Source organism: Canis aureus, chromosome 8 (assembly GCF_053574225.1).
Source record: "Canis aureus isolate CA01 chromosome 8, VMU_Caureus_v.1.0, whole genome shotgun sequence".
Classification (NCBI taxonomy): Eukaryota; Metazoa; Chordata; class Mammalia; order Carnivora; family Canidae; genus Canis; species Canis aureus.
In genome coordinates, this window is record NC_135618.1 from 63,043,497 (window position 1) to 63,054,070 (window position 10,574).

The 10,574-nt window shown below is 48.5% G+C and overlaps 1 long non-coding RNA gene across 1 annotated transcript; it reads right to left on the reverse strand.

Annotated features, from left to right (window-relative positions):
* Positions 1 to 8,167: 8,167 nt before the first annotated feature.
* LOC144319449 (uncharacterized) lies at positions 8,168 to 10,572 on the reverse strand. Its single transcript, XR_013385263.1, has 2 exons — positions 9,999 to 10,572; positions 8,168 to 8,783 (listed from the first exon to the last, which is right to left on the reverse strand). It is a non-coding gene; the product is annotated as an uncharacterized LOC144319449 (long non-coding RNA).
* Positions 10,573 to 10,574: the final 2 nt, after the last annotated feature.

Here is a 10,574-nt window from a genome sequence, read left to right on the forward strand (position 1 = left end):
GACCTTTGCTTGCCTCCATCTCTTGTTTTCCTCTGCACCCCTCACTCCTCCCCATGTCCCTTGAGATTTGCCATCTGCCCCAGGATCCCCACTGATGCCCTGCCTCTGGGGAAGCTCGCCTACAACATTCAGGGAGGGCCACTTCCCACAGGTGCTGAGTGAGAAACTAGCCCTGCCTTCAGATGTCTACTCCAGAAGCTGCACTCGGGCACTCTCTGCTCCTGCTCCTCACCAGTGAACTTGTTCCAGGGGCCAAGACATGAATCTAAGAACCGACCATATACAGGGGTTCCCTAATGTGGTACAGTCACCCCAGTGTGGCAGGACCCAAAGGTAAGGCAGCCTCAGGAGGACAGACCAAGCACGGGGAAGTCAGTTTTGAAGTTTTGACATTGATTCACTCCTTTCAACAGGTTACAGGAGTGGCCACTTCAGATGACATGGGACTGGCAGCCCTGATGACCCCTGGAATATTCTAGAAGGCTCTGAGGACCCATGACAGAGGTCAGAAAATGTAATAGTAATTCAAGCAGTGCAATAAACAAAACAGAAACAAAAAAACCCATGGCTTTTGACCGAATTTATTTTTTTTTAAAGATTTTATTTATTTATTCATGAGAAACACACAGAGAGAGGCAGAGACACATAGGCAGAGGGAGAAGCAGGCTCCCTGTGGGGAGCCCATTTCGGGACTCAATCCTGGACCCCAGGATCACTCCCTGAGCCAAAGGCAGTTGTTCAACTGCTGAGCCACCCAGGTGTCCCCTGAATTTATTTTTCTTTTGTTTTTCTTCTTTCTTTTTAATTTATATATTCATGAGAGACAGAGAGAGAGAGAGAGAGAGAGAGAAGAGAGAGAGGCAGAGACACAGGCAGAGGGAGAAGCAGGCTCCATGCAGGGAGCCTGATGTGGGACCTGATCCCAGGTCTCCAGGACCACGTCCTGGGCTGAAGGCAGCGCTACCTGCTGAGTTACCTGGGAGGTCCCCGAATTTATTTTTCATTTTTAAATGTGCTTTTGCTGATTTTGAAAGTTTGGTTTTGATTTAACTATATATGTTAACATGATAATATTTGAATATGCTGGGTTGAATGAAATATTATTAAAATACTGTTTATCTTTGCTTTTTATAATTTTAGAGCAGGCAACTCCAAGCTACATATATGACACATTTTTTATTGGACAGCACTGACGTACTCTGTGTTCAGAGTGAGCTAGGCCATTACCTGATATCAAACTTCATAAAAAGTTCAATATTAACACATGGAGTTCTCCCCAACTGTGGTCCAGCCCAGATCTCACATCCTTCATGTAGTTACCAATTTATTCTTTCATTTATTTATTCAGTCGTGCACTCAGGTCAACAGACATCTCCAAACACCTGTTACCTTTTTGGCCCTTTGTCAAGCTCCAGAGCTCTCCAGAAAAGAAATCGCAGCTCTTGTTCTCGATCTTCCTGAGTGAATGAGTTATTCCACCACTTATGTTCCCTGGCGTTGCCATGGAACTTCATATGCTTCCTCTTGCAAACCGTATTTATACATTAAGTTGTGTATATAATGTCCCTCTCCCTCTAAATACTTCAAGACACATTCCCCTTAGAAGACTGATGTTCTCTTGCATCATCTAAGCACAGCTGTCAACTTTAGCAGTTTAACCTGGTTAATAAATTTTACTTAATCTTCCATTTGTATTCAAATTTTGTCCGTTTTGTCAATTCACTCAGTAACATGCTTCAAAGCATCTTTTTCCAGTACAGGATCCAGCCAAGATCAGGCATTGGAAGTAGTTGTCATGTCCCTTTGGTTCCCAAGGCCCTTAGAAGCAGAATTTTCTTCCCCATTTTACAGATGAGTAGACTGTAGTTCACAGAAGCATAGGGATCCATCCGAAGCCATTCATGGGATTAGTAGCAGAGCTGCTGCAACTTGTCCTGGTCAGCCCTGGGGCCAAGAACTCTTGTGACACCTAGTACTGAGCTGTAGCCTCTTTATCATTTTTCTTTAAGTTGATTTCACACCCAACATGGTGCTTGAACTCATGACCTTGAGATCAAGAGTTGCGTGCTTTACCAACTGAACCAGCCAGCCAGGTGTCCCCAAAGCTGCAGCCTCTCAAGGATATCATTATAAGAGTTTCAAATTTATGCACATGGATGGTGGAAGCTTTCTTCTGAGGTCTCCACAGAGATCAGCTGACCCTGTTACGAAATTACCTTAGAAAAATTTGACATCTTATCAAGTTGAAGATACCCTACCCTGGACCCATCCATTCCAGCCCTAGATGTCCACATTCTTCAGAATGTCAAACTCATGCACACATGTAAGAATGTTCCCACAACATTGTTTGCAGCACCAGAAAGTTGAAACAACCCAAATTTCCAAGGGCCAGAGGAGGCATAAAGAAGCTAGGATGCGGTCTACAGAGGAGTGCTCTTCAGCAGCACAATGAGGGAGCTGTAGCTTTGTACATGAAAATGAATGATCTCATACAGATAATGGGGGAAAAAAGTATAAATTCCAGGAAAAGACATATACATGAGGACCACAGATATGCAGTAGGTTCTCTAATATATGCGACACATATATATTACTAGACATGTCTGTATACTACATATGTATTTTTACATTACTGACATCCTTGCTTTCCTTTATAGACATAATTTTACTATATGTGGTATTTTACATTACGTGTGGAATGTATGTAATATATAATTTATATATTAGTTTGTATAGTGTATATATATACATACTTACCATATACTATATATTTCTCTATATATTTACTTCATATATTTACCATATATAGCACTTCCCATATTTTTATCTAATAAATAACTACTGTAAATGCTATAATATAGGGCAGCCCTGGTGGCCCAGCGGTTAGCGCCGCCTTCAGCCCAGGGCCTGATCCTGGAGACCTGGGATCGAGTCCCACATCAGGCTCTCTGCATGGAGCCTGCTTCTCCCTCTGCCTGTGTCTCTGCCTCTCTGTCATGAATAAATATATAGATAATCTTTTAAAAATGCTATAATATATAAAACATCATTTACATAATAATTTTACTAGCTATGTAATGAATATATATTTTTCAAAGATTTTACTTATTTATTCATGAGAGACACAGAGAGAGAGGCAGAGACAGAGGCAGACTACATGCAGGGAGCCCAGTGCGGGACTCGATCCCAGGACCCTGAAATCATGACCTGAGCTGGAGGCAGACGCTCAACCACTGAGCCACGCACGTGCCTCATATACAATGAATATTATACAAAATATTACATGTAGCTAAAACATTACTTATAACATTATATGTATTTTGTCCGTATACATCAATGCTATATCATATATAAACCTGTGTTACAAATCTATAACGACAGACAAGCCATGATAAACTAACTTTATTGCCCTTTCGGGATGGTTTTAGATGTTTTATAAACTGGAGTCACATGTGTAGGGACTGGCCTGGCACTGGGCCGCCTGTGGATTTCCAGCACTCTGAGGATCACTGTTTGACAACCATGGGACTGGCAGCTATCTCAGATTCTACCCACTGAAGTTCTGTTTTTAAGTGAATAGATAAATCACAGAGAAAGTGCAAATCTGTTCTAAAGCCTGGCCTCTCTTCAAATGTACACACAAGGCAATTTTGCAAATAGGAACTCGGAGCACCCTGCTGTTTTGTTTTTGTGTTCATTTTCTTTTCCAACCACTTAGCTTGCTCCTCCCCAAGGCAGTGGCACCCCGGTTGGGCACAGGGAGGAGGAAGAACTGCACAGATGCGCGAGGAGCCTTTTGGGAGGAATGGGAGGCGAGGCTGGAATGATGGAAGATGGAGATGGTGGCCTCTAGGACATGTACATCTGTCTGAACTCACCTACTTGCTCATTCTAGAGAGAAGCTTGCAGCCGGAAAGGTCAGCGTCTGCATGCAGTGGGTCCTGGGTGATCTGGGGTGGCCCACTTCACAGCACTTCAAATCACATGATGGGGAGGCCCGTCCACAGAACACCGTCAAAGGAGGGAGACCAGAACCTCTGCCGGATGGCTCTCCTTCTTACCCCTCTGGCACAGATGTCTCCTTCCCATTGTGTATTAGAGGAACAAGGTCGCTTCCTGCAGACACAATTCTCACCCAAACCCCACAGCCACACAACAGCCGGGGGGGGGGGGGGGGGGGGGGGGGGGGGAGTTGTGCAGGCAGGCCGGCTGGGTACGGAGCGCCCAAATCAGGCCATCAGAGTGCTAACCATGTGCCAGGCACTGTTCTCTTACGTACGGAGGACACGTACAGACATCTTGTTTCATTTTTCCGTATCAGAATAATCTGAGAACAGGCCTCCACTCACCTGGCTAACATGAAATTCAATTTCACTTTTTTTTTTTTTTTTTTTTTTTAAGAGGAAGTCCTTCAGGCCACGATGCTGACAAAGCAGCCCAGGTTGGTCCACAGCTGGGAAGTGGGGTAAGACATCAGGCCCCTGTGGCACAACAGGTTCCTGAGACTCTGCCTCCACCCTTCAGAGCTTGCTCCATGGTCTTGAAAATACTTCTCACTCTTGTAAGATAAGAAACAAAGATGTAAATCATCCACGTTATCCTACAGGAAGCCCTCAGCAGCCTACCTACAGTTACCCGCCACTGTCACGCCAGTGTCAGGCAAGGAAGCAGGCTCAGTGACATCATCTCCCTGGCAAGGGAGGAACTGGGACCTCCACCCAGGCCTCTCCCACCCAAGCCCAGGCTCCTGCAGTGGGGATGTGGCCAAACATTCAGCCATTCAAACTTGTGATTTCATAGGAACTCTAAATTTCCCTTTTAAATGGATTTAAGTTTTAAAAGAGGGTTTTGATGTGTTGGGATAACTTTCTGGGCCCAAGATGTAACCTGCCGCTCCTGCCCAGTGCCATCACTTCTGCTCCATACAAGTGTTCTGAGGGTCCACAAACATGGTCTCTGCAGTCCCCACAGGCCACCCACCCCAGGCTCTGTCCTTACTTCCTGTTCCTTCTGACCCCAAACAAGGATGACTGTGTGGCCCCAGCTGATCTGAAATGTTCTGTTCTTCTCTTCCGTGTTCTTAATTCCTTATCCTCTAGAAGCTTCCTGCCTCATTCCCCATCTCCAGGTCCTCAGAACGGAGATGGTCCACCGTGTGAAGTGTTAAATTAGGTTTGCGTCACCTACGATGTCTTCTTTAATCTTTTAATGGATGGAAATGAGAAGTTAGCTCTGGAAGCACAGCTGTGGGTGCACTGCCTCTCAGCCAGTCAGCCAGGAGCTGAACCTTACCCCAGGCGTGAGCCTTACCCCGAGGGCTTCATGATCGTGGAGGTGTCCAAGTCCTGGTGATGGGTCTCACCGGGGAGCTGGGCATAGTTCAAGCACCAAGAGCAACTCTGTCAACTCATTTCACCCACAAAATTCTATTCCTGACACCCAGCAAGGCCAGGAGGGGCAGAGGCAGGCCGCCACCATGGGGAACTGTGGGCAGGTGGCTCCCCCCTCTGCCAGGGCAGGGAGCATCTTCTAAATGTTGTTGATGGAGCTTGCCTGTGACATGGCCACGGAACGCATGATGCAATGGAGTGAGGTGGGAATGGAGGCAAACCCTAACTAAAGTGTGTTCACACCGTGGGGAAGAACATCCGTAGAAGGACACGCATGTTGGTAAGAGACGGGCAAGAATCCAGATGTCAGCACAGGGACTAAGCAGCTGCAGTGCCTCCGGAGACACTGGGATTGGGAGACGGCGCACGCGTGCCAGGCCAGGGGCGCACCCTGGAGGATTCTATGGCTGAATTGGGGTGTTCCTGCATAACCTGCAAACAAGTGACTCTGTCTTCTCTGAATCTCCTGGTCACTCTGCTTAAGGACAGACACCTCATCGCTGTGAACCCTCACCGGGTAAGACACAGTATCTGTGAAGCGCAGCCAGCGAAGAGGAGGCATGATGTCCCCAAGGATGCCCGTCAGGACCAAGATTCCCTTGCCAGGCTGGGGGTCTCTGAGCAAAGACACTTTTGCTTGGGTTTGTTGGTCTCTCTCTGTGTCCCTCAAATGAATCCATTTAACCTGCATGTGGATAACACTCACACATCCCAGTCATCCTTTGATAATTCACATTGTTGCTGAAAAAGGAGGTGAATCTGTATACGGATGTGGACAGATCTTAGGATAGATTTGGGGAAGTAAGTCGTGTTACGGTGCATATAGCATGCTGCCACTTGTATGAGAATTGTCACTTAATTTTTTAAAAGGCCAGGAAAAGAAGAACAAATGGAAAACAAATAGTAAAAGGGTGGACATAATCCCAGACGGCACGACAATTACATCAGATGGAAATGAGATAAACATTCTTGTTAAAAGCCAAGATGAACATATGGGATTAAAAAAGTAAGATCCTACTACACGCTGTCTATAAAACCCTCTTTAAATATCAAGCTATAGATAGATGACAGTGAACACAAAGTGGGGAGTTAAAAATAACAAATTTATTCTCTCAGCTCTGGAGGCGGGACGTTGGAAACGAAGGTGTCAGCGGGCCTGTTCCTTGCGGATGCTCCGAGGGGAATCCATCGCCCCTGCCTCTCCCGGCATCCTGCCCGCAATCCCTGACTGTTCTTGGCCTGTGGACCAACCGCCTCCTCTCTCTCAATCCTCACATTGGTACTCTCTTGTGCTTCTGTCCAAATGTCCTGCTTCTCACAAGGACACCCGTCACTGGATTAGGGCCTGCTCTAATCCCCTGTGACTTCACCTAACTTGATGACATCTGCCAAGACCCTATGTCCAAATAAGGCCCCATTCACGAGGCTGGGGCTGGGGCTGGAACTCATTCTTTTAGGGGACACAACTGTCTGATTACACTATGCAGACACCAGGCAAAAGCAGCTGGAAGGTGGCTAGATTAGTATCAGACACAACAAACTCCAGAATAGGACACATTAGCAGGAATAAAAAGGAATATTCAAAACAGTAAAAGAGGCCAACTCATCAAAAAGGCAGAGTGGCCCTCACTGCTCCGGAACACGACAGCATAGGAAGAAAGGGACAAGATGGGAGGAAACACAAACCCATCACTAGAACTGGAGATTGTGACCCCCTGTCTCTGAGCAATGGTAGGACCACTGAAAACAGAAAATCAGGAAGGTTTTACATCTGAACTGTGCTGCCTACCCACTGGACCTGACACATACTGAACACTCCACCTGATTGTGGCAGTGCCTCTTGCAAGTGGTTGAGGAATGTTCACCAGGGTGGGACATGTTACGGTCACAAAACAAATCTCCCATTTCTTTTTTAAGATTTTATTTATTTGAGAGAGAGAGAGAGAGAGAGCGCACGCACACATGCCTGCATGAGGGAGTGATCATGGGGAGGGGGAGGGGCAGAGGGAGAAACAGGATGCTTCCTCAACTGAGCCACCCAGGCTCCCCCAAACCTAAAATTTCAAAAAGGATTGACATTGTACAAAGTATGGTGTCTGGTCACCATGTAATTACACGAGAAACTGATTCTGGAAACATACCTGGAAAATCCTCAAATACCTGGAAATCAGTGACACTTTTCCAAATAAACCGTGGGTCTGAGAAGAAATCATGATAGAAATTAGAAACCGTTTTCAACAGAAAACACAACGTAATAATGTGGGATATAACTAAAGCAGTGTGTGGAGGGAGAATTATAGCCTTCAGACCGGCTGTTGAAATTTGGACCCTGGTCCCTCCCAGGACAGACTCCCTACTCTCTCCCAGCAAACATTGTTATTTTATAAGGGTCACAAAGGTTGCTTCTTTAGTTTTACTCATCCTTTTGCATTTTTTAGCTAAAATTCTTTTTTTTTTAATTTTTAAATTTTATTTATTCATGAAAGATACAGAGAGAGAGGCAGGGACACAGGGAGAGGGAGAAGCAGGCTCCTTGTGGGGATCCCAATGTGGGACTCGATCCCAGGACCCCGGAATCACGCCCTGAGCCAAAGACAGACACGTTCAACTGCTGAGTCACCCAGATGTCCCTTATTAGCTAAAACTCTCTTTTTTATTAGCTAAAATTCTCGATAGAGTCAACTATCATACCTTGTAATAAGGCAAAATAAAGGCAAGACTAATTACTTTTTGCTTGAGTCTTTCATTTATTTTCAGAATAATGACAGGATGCTCTATGATATTCACCTGAGATCATACACGGCTTTTTTTTATTCTTTAGAAGCTAGAATGGTCCCAGAGGGGGGAACACTTGAAGCTGGCTCCTCAGTTCTCCCCAATTGTTTACTATAAAATTTACAAACACATAGAAAAGTTGAAAGAAAAAAAAAAAAGAAAAGTTGAAAGAACTTTACAGGGAACAGTGACAAACCTGCCACCTCCATTCTATGGTGATCACTTTTCTTTGATCAACATCTTCAACCGACTTATCTCATCAGAGCCTGTTTTCAGGTCACACATCTCCTAGCTTTTTCTCTGGGTACCTAACGTATTTGCGAATCGTGCTTGTCTGCTAGGGCTGCCATCACAGAATATCCAGGAGCAGATGTTTGAACAGCAGAAATCTAGGTCTCACAGTTCTGGAGCCTGGATGTCCAGGGTCAAGGTGCGAGCAGGTCTGATTTCTTGAGGCCTCCCAGGACGTGGACAGGGGCTGGGGTCCACGTCCACTTTTCCTGTCTGACTACCCGGTGACATCAGCTGGGGAGGTCAGCGCCTCCTGACTGGGGCCCTGCCACAGATTGCTTGAGTGTCCTGAGCACACGGTGGCTAGCTTCTTTCCAAGCCAGTGACCTGAGAGAAGTGACAGCCTTTATCATATTTAGGATCTAGATTTGGAGGGGGCACAGTGTCACTTGCGCCATGTCCTATTCTTCAGGGTGACAAAGCGCACCTGCACTGCGGGGGATCGGGTTTTAGCTTGGCATTTATGAACCTGTCACATAAGAACACTTGTGGCCACTTCTGGGACACTTTGATTCCTGAACATTGTGTCCCTTAACACTGTAATTCTGCGATGGCCAGAATCAGGCATTCCTTGCTCACCGCCGCACCCCCAACAGCGTCCACTCTGCTCAGGCCCCTAACAGGGTCAGGACGGGCCTCTGGGGGTGGTGGATGGTGGACAGTCTGGGGGGCGCTCTCTACAACACCAGAGATGTCTTCTAAAAGCATACATAGGTGGTTGTGCATTGGAGGACATTCACACGACCAGGGTTGAAGGGCATGACAAAGCTAGGGGCGCCTGCTTGGCTCAGTCTGAAGAACATGGGACTCTTGATCTTGGGGTCATGAGTTCCAGCCCCACCTCGGATGGGGAAGCAGTAAGGAGCAGCCAGCCCTCCATGGCCCCCATGCACACCTCAGAGCCTTCTCTACAGCCCCTCCAGCTGCCAGGTTCAGGTCAGTTGTTTACAAGCTTCTCCGCGAAATACTTGCTCTGTGCGGGTGGGTCTGCCATCCTCAGCCCTTTCTGCAAGACAAGGGCTTGCAGACCCAGTGATGGGTGATAACTGCAGGTGCAGCCAGGAAGTGGGCGAACTCTGACCTCTGGCGGGAACCAGTCTGCCTGCGCAGACGGGGAAACTGAGGCAGAGAGGCCATGCGGCCAGGGGCAGGAGGGCGAGGACCCGAAGCCAGTGTCAGGCAACGCCAGGACCCTCTGTGTAAAACCAGCCACGTGTGCTCCCAACGGAGGGAAAGTACACCTGCCATTCCAGGTAGCTCTGGCCGCTTTCCCTGCGCAGTGGAGGGACCCCGGGACACATCGACCCCCGCCCGCCCCCATCGCGGTCTTTCTAGGGCCTCACAGGACACCCGCGCGGAGCGGCCCCTCCCGCCGCAGTGGACCAGAACCCGTAGGACCCACCCTGCGGCGGTAGGCCCCGCCCCCACGGCGGCAGGCCCCGCCCCGCCTGCACACGTGACACCCGCGCCCCCGCGTCTGAGGGCGGAGGCCTTCGCAGGCCGAACCACGGTGCCCGTCGGCAGGGGGGGGGGCGGGATTACCGTTGCCGCCGTGCTCTCGGGCATAAGTGAGCCAAGCCACTCTGCTTCATTTTGATAACGCGCTAGGCAGTCATCTTTCCAGTAGTGCGGGCCAGCTCTGAGTCGCCACGAGTTTGCTTTTACGTTTTGGAATCGTCCATCCTTTGCCCAGTCAGTGGACGAGCCTAAAAGCCGACACGGAGAGGGGGAACTGACCCCTGTAAGAGAAACACGTGTCTGACGAAAGGCTCAGATGTCACAGTCAAGGGCGTTCGTCGAACTTGCATCTTTTTCTAGTACATTCTTTGGAGTTCTGCGTTCGTGCAGTTAAAGCTCCTGAGCCGCGCGTCCTCGTGCCTCCCTCGGCGTCACCCAATGGTTTGGTCCCTCGGCGCGGTGCCCGCCGGGAGGAGGCCGGGGCTGGCTGCCATGTTGGGCTGAACCATCCGGTGGCCGCGGCCGGGGGGGGGCTCTGGCTGCGGGGCGTGTGCGGATCCAGCCCAGCGGGTGGTTCCGGGCGCTGAGCTCGCGCTGGTCATGGGCGCGCTGCGGCGGTCGGCAGTGGGCACGCCTTCGGGCCCCGGGCCCGCCGAGGCG